A 15740-nucleotide genomic window follows, 5' to 3' on the forward strand; every position below is an offset into this window, starting at 1 on the left:
TCATGGGAAAAAGCTGTAATATGTGCTTCTTGGGTAAAAACATCAAATAAGTCCACAAAGAAAGGAAGACAGAAATATCACATTCAAATCTAAGAAAACGAATAAAGAAGAACTGCTGTGTACTTAAACTTCAAACAGTTGAAAAATAAGATCATAAGTGCGTCTTAAAGAAAGGAATAAATAAAATTTCATGGGAAAAAGCTGTAATATGTGCTTCTTGGGTAAAAACATCAAATAAGTCCACAAAGAAAGGAAGACAGAAATATCACATTCAAATCTAAGAAAACGAATAAAGAAGAACTGCTGTGTACTTAAACTTCAAACAGTTGAAAAATAAGATCATAAGTGCGTCTTAAAGAAAGGAATGAATAAAATTTCATGGGAAAAAGTTGTAATATGTGCTTCTTGGGTAAAATCATCAAATAAGTCCACAAAGAAAGGAAGACAGAAATATCACATTCAAATCTAAAAGAGTTTTACTCTCCATGATATCAAGGAAGAAGAGTGAAAGTGTCTGGTATGAAATGAAGAAACAGAGCAAATGTAACATTGATTGAAAAATTTCTGGGCCTCTTTGTATTTTGTAATGGATTGTAGATCTTGGGGCCTTTTTGCTAAACTCTTGTATTCTCCTCTTTTTATACCCTTTTGGCTTCACCTTTAGCCAAGATGGTTTGAACAGTCTGTTTTCCCAATCAGAAGTTTTGTCGATTATCAACAATGTATTGAGGAAAAACATTTTACAGAAATACCAGTTGAGAAAATGTCTACTAGTCATTTCTTTTGTGACATTCTGAAAACACTCTGAAAGTATGAAAACATTTTCTGCCGCCTTCTTGTAACTTTTTTCTGACAAGACCAAAGTCCATATGAGCAGGTGAGGTTTTATAATGTAGCTTGATAAGAGAGTTGACTTGAATTTTGATACAAATTTTTAAAAATTACGGCTGCAAGTAACTACCAGATCATAAACCTGCTGCTGATTGTCTAAACCTGTAAATGATGCAGCTGGTAGAAAATCTTAACAAGGCCTTGATGAAAGAAGTTGAAAGATGGAAGGGGAGTGGGAGGGCGAGGGGGGAGGGGGAGGCACCTTTTATTTCTTATTTTTTTCAACCATCAGAGGCACCTTTTATTTGTTATTTTTTTCAACCATCTTCACAAGGCCTTGGGAAAGAGGACTATGGAGTTTGCTTCCAGCGATGTTATCTTTGTAAGTGAAGGAACTGGGCACAGAAAATCTTGATTGTATGGTTCTAGTCTTCAATTAATTCATTGAGTCTGCGTGTTTGCTATGGCCTTGGTTGAGTCTTATGAGACACATTTAAGACAATTGACTCAATCAAGTTGTGTCAGTACTAAAATATCATGATTTTGTCATGTTTTTTTTCTATATCTCCATAGCAGGATATGTGAAAATTTTCTTTTGATTACTTTTGATTTGGATGTATTTCTTGAAATATATCCATTTTCTATACGGTGAATTGACTATTGACTGCAATATTCCTAAATCTTCAGGTAATCCAAGGTCGCCTTTTGATGACCTCATCCGAAAGATGGTTTGTTTGCACATTAATGATAAAAAATATAAAAACAATTACCTGTTATTGTGTCTGTGGACATTCCCTCTGGGTGGCATGTGGAAGAACGTGACATAAATGGTGAAGGCACTACACCTGACATGCTGGTCTGTGTCTGATGGAACCCTTAATTGTATTATGTGCACTCATTAATTAAGTAATCAACACATTGTTATGGAATTTGCCTTTCCATTTTAATTGCAGTATCATTTTAATGCATGCTGTTTTTGCTTCTAGGTTTCATTAATTGCTCCAAAGTTGTGTGCCAAGAAGATTTGTGGTCCCCATCATTTCCTTGGGGGTAGATTTGTTCCACCCGCTATTGCAGATAAGTTTAAACTTCATCTTCCACCATATCCTGGCACTTCCATGTGTGTACGTATAGGAAAGCCTCCACCAATTGACATATCATCTCTAAGAGAGAACTATATTTCACCAGAGTTCCCTGAGGACCATGTTAGGGCTGACCTTATAGATCAGGTATTGTGAAAATAATACAGATCATTTTGTATAACCTGTGGACTCTTTTTTTTTTTTGGTCACAATTATATGCAAAACCTCTTCCATCTGCAAAATTTAACTTTATAATTTTCTTGCAGTTCCACAAATGGATTAGTGATGCAGTGGTAGCTGGTTTGCGTGGACCAAATGCTATGGCTGGGTCAACTGCCATCAAAGATGGAAAACAGTATATCTCCCATGTTTCATTTTGTGTTTCTTCAGTTCCATGTTATCAATAAATTGAACTATTTACTAATACATAAGGATCAAAATTTTCATTCATTTGCAGGATTTTATTTATTTTAAAGACAATTATATAGTTATATATACCTAATGGCCTGTCCTCTTCTCTTACGTAGGCCATCGCGAATGGTCTTGCTTAAAAGGAGTTGACAAAGAGGGTTTTGTCTGGTTAGTGATGTTCGAAAACTGTTCCTCGTTTGATTAAACTAATATTTGTTTGTATTAGTCTAAAATCTATACTAGTCTAAAATATGTTGCTTTCTTATCTTTTTTGGTCTTTCTATTTCTTAGGTCTACCAATTATGAAAGTTGGAAGGCTTGTGAAATATCTGAAAATCCTTTTGCGGCTCTTCTTTTCTATTGGGAGGGTTTTCAATGCCAGGTTAATCACATATAAAATCAGCATATCATACAACTACTGTCTTGAACAACATCATTTAAGGTAACTAGGCAAGCTGAGATCATTTTTCCTTTGTAGGCAAGGGCCGCAGGGCATCTTCTTGGACATGAATAGGTGGTTATTCAAAAGTCAAAAAGGTGGAAATTGGAAACTTGTCCAAACTAATTTGAGCCATGTAGAGGATGATGTGAAAACTCCCAGCCGTAAAGATATGGTAGGGCACTCTTGGATTAGCCTCACATGCCAAATTTGGTAATTAAACTCAATTATATTGGCAACTTATATTCGATTATTCCTGCAATTTTCACTGGTCCATATATTTGATTCCTATCTCTGGTGTTTTTTTTTTTTTACCCTCCTTTCAATTTTAAAACTTGGATTGGGATGAAATTTTATAGGTAGATTGAGGATTGTGGTCTACTTGAGTGCCAAATTTGAATGAAAGGTGAGCTGCCAGCCTGCCATCTGGTAGTCATATGTGAGATGTTTTGCCAGGTCCTGGAAACACGTCCATTCTTCCACCTCCTTCCCAAAATAAAAATGAAAATTATCTTTTTAAATTTCTGTTTTTCATTAAAACAATACTTGAATAAACTAGAACCTTAACAACTACATAGTTACATGTAAGATTACTTCCTACTGCTGAACAATCACCCCTAAAATGCAACCCCGATTAGGGTGGTTAATTGATTTAAAGGAAACCAAATATATCAAATGCAGCCAAATTTAGTGAATTAAATGAGTACACCCAAAAAAAAGTGTATCCAATTCAAAAGTTAGAATGAAGGAAGATTAATACACAAGTGGGAGCTGAAGAATACATTCTGTACAGTATGTGTAATTTAGACAACTGAATTCCTCCAATATGTTGTTTTCGTTCAAAAATGTTGTTATCTTTTTAAATTTATATGTAAGCACATAATCAGAAATTGAAAATGTTGCATTCCTCTTTTAACATTGCAACAGTATTTGGGTGATTAGTGGGCGAGCCTGCGGCACAACGGTTAAGTTGCACTATTGCAACATGTTGGTCACAGGTTTAAAATCTGGAAACAGCCTCTTTTGCGAAGCAGGGGGTAAGGCTGCGTACAACTTGCCCCTCCCAGACCTCGCAATAGTGGGAGCCTCGTGCACTGGGTTGCTCTAAAAAAAAACAGTATTTGGGTGATTGGCTCCTTCAGGCTACCTGCTTAGCCTTAATTTGAGCTCTAGGGTCCTTCCGATGCAAAAGAATCATCTAGGTATGCTCTAGTTGATGCTTAATAACTATTGCTGCTCATTCGACTTGATTCCTTGACTCATATCTGTTGACTCTATGTCCGGGCACTGGGATTCAAGTCATTGTGATGGCTTCAATTATACATGGCTTAGAGTTAAGTGCTTGTCCAATGCCTCCTCTTGAGTTGCTTGACTGGGCAGTCCATTATATTGTATTGGAAGTACATGACTGAGTTAATTTGGTCTGAAATCGTCCTTGAAGTTTCTGATATGGTTCCTGTCTTTGTTGATTGATCTATTATGGTGCTTGAGTCAAATTAGGAGTCATGAGAGGTCTGTATAAGCAAATTAGGAGTCATGAGAGGTCTGTATAAGGTCTCTCTATTTTGATTTATGCAATTAGTGAAGGAGTGAATTGCGCAGAGTTGTCCAATGCCTCCTCTTGAGTTGCTTGATTGGGCAGACCATTATATTGTATTGGAAGTACATGACCAAGTTAATTTGGTCTGAAAGTCATCCTTGAAATTTCTGATAAGGTTCCTATCTTTGGTTGATTGATCTATTATGGTGCTCGAGTCAAATTAGGAATCATCTGAGGTCTGTATAAGGTCTCTCTATTTTGATTTGTGCAATTGGTGAAGGAGAGAATTTGCTTGTGCAATGCTATTAGTTTGGTGTTCATTCCAAGATTCTTAACTGGTTAATGCTTTTAATGCATATAGGGACAATAGTCAGTGATCATTGGTGTAATTCAAATAGAACCTTTTTTTTTTTTTTTTGGTCTCCTGAAAACATAGACTTGTTAAAATATCTTCATTTATCTCTATTTTATTTTGTTATCTTTATTTGATTTATTTATTTTCCAAAAAAATTATTGCCTATATCCAAAGGCCCTACCACAGTCTATATCATTATTTATTTTATTATTTTCCTGTGTCACTTGAATACCAAGCCTCAGAACAAGGCACCTAATTTGGATGCAAGGTCAGTGCAATAAGATTTAAGATTGAAACTGATAAATTTCTGTGATGCCGTTGTATGACATTATTCTTGATTTCATTTTGCCTTTGTAGGTAAGAGTGGAAGGAACTGTGCAGCAGCTTTTTGAGGAAGAATCTGAGAAATACTTCCAGTCATCCTCGTTGTGCTCAAATCGGAGAGCAAGCAGGTCTGTTTTTCTCAGCTCGGCTTATAGTACTGCTTGCATAATAACTTATTTCAATTTATATATTTTCTAAACTTGGTAAATGTACAATTGATGTTCTCTCTTTGACCATGAATACGATTATTCCTAGACGGCATGCTCTTCATCAAGAATATAAATATCTAATTTTGTGATAACTTCTGAAGCACATTTACATTTAATTTTGTGTGAAACACTGAGTTCATTGCTCTACTAATATGGTTCATTTATTTCTTCCTAACTATTAAACGAAACCCCCTTAAAAAAAAAAAATGTATTTGTTGGATGCTATTGGGTGTTGGTGGTGTGAACTTGGCAAGATTGGTCTTCTTCAATGTGCAGAAGTATAATTCCGAAACCCAAAAACTGGGGAGGATACCGGCTAAACCCAGTAAACATTGAGTTTTGGCAAGGACAACAGTCTCGTCTGCATGATAGGTGTGCAAATGCCATCTTTGTTGCAAATCTTTTGTTGATTGGCATCAATTTTCTTGGAATAGAGTTGATTGTCATCATAATCCATTTCTTTTTTCTTCCTTTTTGGTAGGTTGCGATATTCTCTTCAAGAGACTGATGTGAAGCCATTATGGGAAATTGATCGGTTGGCCCCATGACTAGTATTTTCATTCTCATCTTGTAATGATCTTGATACAGATCCGATTATTACTTTTACATATCATTCACTTCAACTGGTGAGAGGTTTGCATAATGCATTGCATGAATAAGTGATTTACATGTTTGAATCATGAAAATTTTCACTTACAAATCCCTTCAAAATTGCCTAAGTGCAATTCACTAACAGAGGCATTGAAAGAACCCTTTAGGCTGTCTTCAAAGATCTTGCATCATTAAATACTTCACTATCGGCCTAATGAAGCACAACTATCCCATTCGGATCCAACTTTCTGCAATCTTGCTTCGACTTGGCGACAATGATTTAGTTCAAAGTTTTCGCCCTTTGTGAAGTTGCCTATGAAGGTGTTGAGATCCATACGGGTGCAAGTTTTGCCCTATATAAGCTAAAAGCCACTGTGGCCTGCCTTGAGTCCTAACAGGGCCTGGGCTAAGATTTCTAGCTCTGAGGGTCGGTTAGGGCGGGAAATCTTTAGCCCTACGTCTGGGTCAGGGTTGAGGTCTCCAGCCCAGCCCAGCCCAATACATTTTCCTGTCATCATATAATCTACAGAAATGGAATAAATTCCCCTTTGAAAATAACACCATAAATGCCCATCTTGAGACATTAAGAACAGTGTTAGCAACTCCTGTACAAATTAAGATTGGAAAATGCACATTGAAGGGAGGGGGTAGGGGTAATAGAGGTATTGTGTCCGTGTTGGTGTCCTGATGATATGATCTTGTTCCCAAATGGAGGACATCCAATTATTCACATTGTTCATAATAATATGAGGGTTGGGTTTTACCTGTGAATGAAGTGAAGAAGTGCATCAGGAGCCTTGAGGAAAAAGAGATACCACGAAGTGCCTTTTCCTGATATTTGGGTCAATTATTAATAAAGAAGGTGAATTGATGATGAGATGGCACATAGAATTAAAATGGGGGTGGATGAAGTGGAGAGGTGCATCGAGAAAGTTCTATAGGACAACCATTCGCCCAGTTATGATGTACGAGGCAAAATGTCAAGCTGTTAAGAAGCGGCATATAGACAAACTAAGCGTATCAGAGATGAGGATGTCAAGATGGGTGTGTGGAAAAAAATAAGAAAGGATAAAGTAAGGAATGAACATATTAGAACGGATTAGGGAGTTGTCCAATCCATGATAAGCTTCGAGAAAATTTTTTTTTTTGTTTTTATTAGAAGAAAAGAAAATTTATTAACTACTAAAATAAGTGTCCATCAAGATATTAGGATTACTAATTAGTGTTTTCAAGTTCATAGTCCTATAGGCTAAGGCTTTGACCAAGAAAACTAAGTCATTATTGCTTTTGTAACAAAACTTCAGTTTAAACAAAACATCTGCAGTTTCCAAGAAGACGGGTATTACACTCCATGGCCATAAGTTTGTGTTGTCAGCAGAGATGAGATTCTCCAACTCCCTTTTATTACTCCAGATTTTGTCTATCTCCTATATTTTTTCCCTAGCTTGGTTCATCCCATATAGTAGGCTCTTTGTTGTCGCCTCAAGATGTTTGCTTGTCATTATATAACTAGCATAAACTAAAATACACTTCCCTTCGATTATAAAGTGAAACAGCCGAACCAGAAATGTTTTTGGTATTATCAGTGGTGCCTATGCAAATTAGAACTTTTTTTTATTGAAACAAGGGAGTGTTAATGTTTAGGTTGGTGTAGGGTAATGTATAGTCACCTGTTGCTCATCAGAGTGTATGGAGATGCCATTAGAGATTCAGTACTCTACCTATTGTAGTATGCTATACGGATTGGGTTTAGCATGTCCAAAGGAAACTTGGTTCCTGTGTTTCCAAATGTAGTAACACATAATAATAAAAACACTGAAAAAGAAATCCAATTTATTTGAAGGGATGGTGTTAGAATTAAAGAAAAACATGATTAAGTTTGAAAAGGAAGAACCATTTAATAGTTCATTTTTAAGGCCCAATGGACTAGCAACCCATATCCTTTTTGTGAACTCACAAGAGATGAAGACATGTCAAGTATTCTCAGGTTGGTTGTGGCACAAACTGCAAACAGAGTCAATATCCACCCATTTTTTTAGAATGTCTTTAATGGAGATTCTCTCATGTACTATTCTCCAAAAGAAAAGTTTAAATTTGGGGTGGATTTTGAGCTTCCATAAATAGCGCCACCAGTGCGAGCATGGAGTGATGCAAGTACACCTATTTGAGGATCCACTGGAGTTAGTAAAAATATTAGAATTGAGAAATTTGGCAACTATTTTAGTGGAGAAAGATCCATGTTTGGAGAGGTGACACCACCATTTGTCCTTATTATCAGAACTAGGAATTTGAAGGATCTTATTAGTTAAGGAAACAGGGAATAATGAATTTAACAAACTAACATTTCATTCATTCCCCAACATAAAATCATTAACTTTCAAGAGGTGTGGGGGATGGTTTTTAGAAAAAGTGAAGTTTGTAAGGGAAAATGTGGGAAATGGATTTGATCCAGGGATCAGTCCAAAAGTTTGTCCTTACCATTGCCAATTTTTAAGATCATTTTTTAGAGAGTTGAGAGGATACTTACAATGCTATTCCAACAAATTGATCCTCTTTTGTGCAGGGTTTGTTGATCAAATACTGACCTGTTAGGGAAGTATTTAGCTTTTAGGATCTGTGTCCATAAAGAATGTTTATTTGTGAGGAGGCGCCATTCAAGTTTTAGGAGTAAGGCTTTGTTTTGAGTCTTTGAATCACGAATTCCAAGGCCTCCCTATAGTTTGGGTAAGCATATTTTATGCCATCCAATGAGATGGATTTTTTTGGACTTGTTCGAGTCTCCGTTCCAAAAATACAAGTATGTGGAATCTAATTTCCTGCATAGCACTTTAGAAAAGGCAAAACAAAACATCAGATAAGATGGAATTGATGAGAGAGCAGATTGGACAAGAACCGTCCTATAAGCATAAGAGAATAAGTTAGCTTTCCATAATCCAAGTTTCAATTCCACTTTTTTTACCACCTGGTTGAACGAACAAGATTTAGCTCGATGATGGAAGAGATAAGTCCCAAGGTAGGAGGAGTCAGAACTCATTTCCTTAATTCTAAGAGCTCTGCTCAAAGATATCATGACGTCAATAGGTACATTGGAGCTGAAAGCAAGACCACTCTTATCCAAATTAATAGTTAACCCTGATAGGTCAGCAAAAAGGTCTAAAATGCATCGAATGGAATAGGTTGAGGTCTCTATAGGTAGTGAGAAGGTGGGAAAGAAAGCTTCGAGAAAATTGTTTGAGGTACTATGGTCATATTCAAAGGAAGCCTGCAGATGCCAATAAAAGTAGAAGTGATCTGATCCAAATTAAGGGGTCTAAAGGATCTAACGTAGGCAAAAAATGACCATAGGGGAGGTTGTGGAGAAAGATATGCTCAGTTTAGGCTTGATCCCTAGTATGGCCTTGAATAGAGCGGATTAGAGGGTTAGGATCCATGTGGCAGACTCCATCTAGCTGTGTTCTACTTCGTTATTGTTTTTAGCTTTTGGTTCCCTTATTTTTTTTTTTTTCTCTTCTTTGTTCTTACTTGGATCCATGTAGCTGACCCCATTAAGTTAAGATAAAACTTTTTTGTTGTTGTTGTTGTTTGGTTTTACTTGTGAGTATATAACCCAATTCCAATGAGACCAAATGAAATAGAAAGAGATAATAAAAACGCTAACAAAAATATTTATTTGTCTTGTGCAAGGATGAAATTAGAGGTAAAAAGATACATAATAAGGGTATAGAATAAGTACTGATGAGATAAGCCTAGAGGTCCAGCTGCCCATGGTCATTTGATAAAATCAAAAGATTGGAAGACATGCCAGATTGGTCTTATCTAACTCCATAATTAATATAAATAATAGTCATTAACATCATAAAAATTAAAATTCAACTGGTGGAAATGATCTTATCTAACTCCATAATTAAAAGTTGTCCTAACTTTTAAAATGAGAGTGAGAAAGACTTGCTAGTAGAAAAGAAAAAATAGAAATGTATATAAAGTGCTTAATACATTCTCATTTTTGGAAACTATTATTTATTACATTCTTTATCTAATAAAAGATTTCTCATAGAACTTTTGTTTATTAGAGATATTCTAAACGTCATTTGTCACCTAAAATGAATGGATTCATTTGGGTTATTAGTCATAGCATAGAAGTACTTATGGACTCATCTACTAATCATGAAAATTTCCTTCCCCCACACGATACTGACCAAGAGCTTGTGATAGAATAAATTAGAAAGTAGTGTTTTTATTTATTTATTTATTTATTTTTCTTTTAAGAAAGAAGAAAAAAATTACAAACATCCGAAGCTGAAGAAGATACAAAAAACAAAAAAAATCAACAAAAGCTGCTTAAAGAAGCCTAATCTACAGACTCTAAGAGAATGTGATGGTTCCTTCCACAGTCAGAAGAAGCCAAGTGCGGGAGAAAATATTTGGATCTTTGGGATTTAGCCTATCTTCCCTATACTGATAAGTTTAGTCTACCTGCTCTAGCCCAGTCAACATAGAAGACAAGTTCAGCCTAATAAAGCTAAAAAAAGGCAATATCTTGCTATGGATTTAGCTTTCAATGTCTTGATGTTTACAACCTCAAGAGGATAGTGGAGTTGACACAGAATCTTTGCCACGGAGAGTGTGTGGTTCTAAGTTCAATACCTTTTACCTACTTGAAGCCACTCACATGAGAGTGTTTAGTGTTCTTCACTATTTTCGATGAAAGTTAAATGGTTCCCTTTAATGGTTCAACCCTGGTATGACCCGATCCATGTGGCTGTGGAGTCAATATGGACTAGTTGAACCAGTTAGGCCACAGGATTGGATATCTGTTGTTAGCAAGAAAAAAAAAGAAGTCCTAATGATTATACTTATCTACCGACAGAACATAAAACACTATTAGAATATAGATCTTTCTTATAGCCTGGATATATAGCTTTTAGCAAGCCAAAACTCTCACAAGCATGCTAGGTTAAACCGCTTAGCCTAAAGATTAGGTAATTTTGTAGTATTCTTTTATTTTAACCCTAAGAGATTAGGACCCAGATTCTCTTCATGTCCCAATGCACCCAATTCGCATCAAACGACTGGTAGCACCAGGGCACACACATGATCATCAGATGCGCATTGGGCGCACTAGGCACACTTGAGAGGATCCGATTCCAAGAGATTTAACACAAATCAACAATGTATGTTGGTAGAATAGTTCCCCATCATGGCTTCAAGTGTAAATTATTGGAGCATTTGGGTTGGATATTTACATGGTATGTAGGTCCCAATCCTACCTTCGGACATGTCCATCTTGTCTACACTTGAGGGAATTGTTGGGACAATAGTCCCAAATCATTTAACGCTAAAGCCTTCCTATAGTTAAAGCTTTTGAATTGGATATTCATAAAAGCTTTTGAGTTGAATAATGACAGAAAGAGAATAGTCCTACATCAATTACCCCTACCCCTCCAAGCCCGTACCAGGAAAACTCGAAATAAGTCGGACCCGTTTATTAATAATCCAGCTCAGCTCAACTTGTTTAAAGTCCATTTAGAGCTTCGTTAGAGCCTGTTTACTAAGCCTGATATTTTTAAAACCCATCTAAGACCCATTTAACTATGTTATTGGTAGCCTAATTAATGACATGTATCTGACCGATCGTTAGTAAATGGAACCATGTAGTATATAACGACCAATTTATTTAAGCATATCGATTACACTGAGGTCCTAAAGTGAAAAATCCCAATTAAACCTAAATAAGCCGGCTCGACCAATTGACACCTCCGCCTGGAGCCTTCCAATAGTTAAGTTTTGTACAATACCGAACCAAATGAACTGTGGAATGGATGATGAACTCTGGGGTTTTCTACCAAAAAAAAAAAACTCTTGGGGTTGAAACTTTCAGTGTCTCAAAAGTTTTGGTGGTACATTTTTGTGCATGTTTCAGGACATTTTTTGTCATGTTTGGTTGGGGTTGATCCTGATCACTTACCTAACGGGGCTCCACCATGAAATATCAGAAATGGCGTTTCAAACTTCTTTTGACTGGTTGCAGTTGAAACCTGACTGCTTTTTCAAAGGCTACATCCATGATCCATGTCTAAAACTTCGCCACTTTTGCTTGAAAAGACAGCTTCAATAAGTGGGGTGGATTATCAAGCTCTCAACAATTGGAGGAAATTCCAATAAAATGTGACCATCTACATTGTCACCAACAAACACCAATTGGCCCAAAACTAGAGGCTGGGGAGAAAGAGAGATAGAAGATTCCCTCAACTTGAAGAAAATAATATAAATAAATAAATAAAAAGGATTCTTGGTGTCTCCCATTCGAGTCTCTTTGGGACTGATTTATACATTGATTAGCTATGACTGTGTGTAGTCAAGGTTTACCTTTAAACATGAACAGTAAAACTGGCAAGTTTGAAAAAATTCTTGTTAGGAAAAAATAAGAACTTATTTTATAGATGTTTCTTCCTTATTCTGTTTTTGATATATCATCATTTTATTACTTGTTTCCATCCACATTCTTTATGTATCATTTTTTTATTTCTTGTTTTCATCTTTTGTTGGGTTCCTTCCTTAAGAGTTATATTTTTTGGCTTCATTGTTATACTTTGACCTTAGTTAAATATATTTTTGGGCAAAAGAACTTTGCTGGTCTGGTGTAGGAGCCAATGGGAGGCTGCACTGGAGTAGCATATTCAGCACACCACAAGGGGGGGGCAACGTGGTCTTATTGCACCCTGCACTGTCTGGGCGTTTCCTGTGCCAGACTGGCAGGGGTTTTGTTTCCTATATTTTTCATTAAAAAAAAAAGGGAAAAGGGGGGGGGGGGGAGGGGTGGGAATCTCTCTCCCTCTCATTTATTTTTTATCACTACGTTGGAGTTTATTCTTGTATTAATGTTCAGAGATTGGAGCTGTTTACTAAACCACAATTGAGAAGAATAACCATGCAACTTCATGAACCCATACTTCCCTTACATCATGTTGGTAAGAGCCTTGTTAAGTCTTTGAATGCCTAGTAGTGGCCGGTTGGGGGATGACTAATACAGGATAAAAAAATCTTGGTTTTTTTTCTATTGAAGCAGATAGATCTGGTTCAAAACCCTGGACTTGGACATGGAGGGTTAAAATTGGATCTATATTAAGAACTTCAAATGCTCCACAAAGTATTTGTTGTTTGGATAACAAAAGTGGAGTGGATGAGCTACTGTCAAGAGGAAAATTATGTTGTCCACCTCCAACATAAGGTGTCCAGGAGAAAGGTTGAAGACCCCCACTTTCCTCCCCAACCTTCTTCCACTCTCTTCCACCTACAGTTCTGTACCACAACTCTGTTAGGTTCAGAATGGTAATTATATACATTAATAGACACTTGTCTAGTGTTTGAAGCAATCAATGTCCCATTAGGGTAGTTAAGATGAATGTTCATACCTCCACAACAAATGCAGCTCCACTGTTGGGTTTATGACTCTAGGAAGGACCTCTCCACCCCGAAGCTCAGACTTTTGGATCAGACACCATCAATCAGATTCACACACTTAACCCCACCAACCGTTACCATAGGTGAAATATCCTCTATTAGAACTACAAACAATTAGGAGTTGCTGATGAGAAGATAATGTTGAGTTTTTGACTCACAGAAAAGTGTTTCATTTTTTTACTTCTTGTAGTAAATACTACATTAGAGGAGATTATATTACTAATAAAGAATTTGTATCTTAACCAAGAAAGCAAAATGAAGTCCATGAAAAGATGGTGGGATTGGATCTGCAATGATGGAGACCCAAGAAATTAATTAATGAGTGGTTATTTGAGTTGGAATCTGACTTTCAATCCAGCTGATGATGCTAATTAAACCTTACATGAGACATCAAAACTTTCTCATTGACTTCTTTGGAAACCAGTTAGAAGTGGGCCATGCATAGTTTCCTCCACTATGGTTAAGCTTTGCCCTGTTCTAATGAGTTTTGAGGTCTATGATGCTGTAATAATGGCCAGCTTCAAACCGAAGATACTCCATTAGTTTACTTCACACAATACCATGAAGGTCATTGGAATATTCACTAGTTGAGAATCTGAACTCTAAAGATGAGAGCATCCCAATTCTCAACTCAGCTTCTCATAGTATCACATAACTGGAGACCTTTTTTTTTTTGCTAAGAAGGAACGAGAATTTTATTACAAAACACTAGCCTAGCCAGCAAAAAGATCGGAAATGAGGCCCCCACCTTTGGCATTGCCATCAGCAGGGACACCTTACGGAGATTAACGAAAATGAAATTTAGGCCTAGCCATTGCATCAATCCTGATTTGCTCTTGTAAGTGGTGAGGAAAAGCAATTTCTTGAGCTACAACTCCTGTCTTAGCCACATCTTTTGTAAGATAATATGTAATAGGATTGGCCTCCCTATAGCAATGGGAAATCTTCTAAGAAATTGAATTAAGAATGGTTGTAAGAATAACCAATCTTGCAACACAAACTAAGGAATGGCATTTGTGTTCACCACATTAAAAACCGAAGTTCAGTCAGACTCTATCCAAAGACCCTAGACATCCAAGGCTGCGAATTCAGCCTTGAAATAAAATTTGTCCCCAAAAAAGCTCTTGAGGAGATCAAAACCTTGCCTAAAGGATCACAAACCAACCACCTGCCCAGATCTTCCAGGATTTCTCAGAGAGCTGCCATCAACATTCAATTTTACTCAGTTTTGAGGTAGGCAACAAAAAAAAAAAAAAAAAGAAACTTCAATAGTAGGAAAAAACAATTGGAGGGCTACTAGAAGTCTTTCAAATTCTCAATTAAAATGGATAAATGAGGAAGCTTTCGGCACCTGAAATGACTCTAGCTTTAGAGTCAATCTCACCTATAAGAACATCATCTATGTTCTAAATTTTCAGATTTTGTATTTTTTTTTTTTTTTTTTTGGGGGGGAGTGGGGGCTTTAGGTTTTTTTCTTTTTTTTCATGGTTAGTTGCATATTGTGTCCTATACTATATATTGTAGAAATGCAACCACAAAAGGATGCAGAAAAGTAATGGAAAAAACAAGAACAATCAATGCACATAGATTTACGAGGTTTGGCAAGATTGTTTATGTCCTCAGTGAGATGAGATCATGCTTCTCTATCAATATAGAATAGAGTTACGACGTTCGTCCTCGCACTTCTCTTAAATTGCTTGCATTACAGAGAAAGAAAACATTGCTACAAAAATATAGCGAAACATTAATACAAGAAAATATCCATAGCAAATGAGTCCCAAATAAAAATCTGAGTGGCGGCTTTGTCTCCTACACCCCAAAGCGGGACCGCCGTTATTTGGGAGTATGCACTAGTACTCTCTGGATTAAATTGTAACGGAATACATGACATCATACCCCAACATCTATATACCAGATCTACTGTTATACAACACAGGGTACAAGAGAGAAGACGAAGGCGGATTTCATACAAGGTGAAGAGGAGATGATTAATCCCAACACAATAAAGGCTGCAAGCTTTCACCCAATAATGCACCGACATCATTTTTCAGATGAGACAGCTCAGTTGCCAAAGAGTTTATATATCTCCTTTTCATCACAAATTGAATTTTCAAACATTTTTAGTTAAATAGTTAGAATACTCAGGTTCATGTTAGGGATTGATGTCTAGTATTATGTGGTTTTAGTGTAGTGATGGGGTAAATTTTAGAAATTGTATTTTTCTCGATAAATGTTATTTGAGTTATGGAGAATTCTTTCCTGACAAAGAGATGGGAGAAAAGAGTTTGTAACTTTATTCTCTATTTGTCAGACGTGCCATACAATTGCATCTTATCTTTCCAACCCATTCCCATAAATTGTATCTTATCTCTCCATCTCGTTCCCATTTCTGTTTCTAAAATTTAGGAAGACAGTAAGCCATCTTTCCTTTCTAGTATAGCTGATTAGCTTTGACCAATGAGAGATTTCATCTATTCTTTTGTATATAAATCAACTA

General features: G+C 36.4%; 1 pseudogene; it reads left to right on the top strand.

The window, feature by feature from the left end:
- Positions 1-5871, top strand: part of LOC122084858 — an 8207-nt pseudogene extending 2336 nt beyond the window's left edge.
- The last annotated feature ends 9869 nt before the right edge of the window (positions 5872-15740 follow it).

The sequence above is a fragment of the Macadamia integrifolia genome, chromosome 7, assembly GCF_013358625.1.
Source record: "Macadamia integrifolia cultivar HAES 741 chromosome 7, SCU_Mint_v3, whole genome shotgun sequence".
Classification (NCBI taxonomy): domain Eukaryota; kingdom Viridiplantae; phylum Streptophyta; class Magnoliopsida; order Proteales; family Proteaceae; genus Macadamia; species Macadamia integrifolia.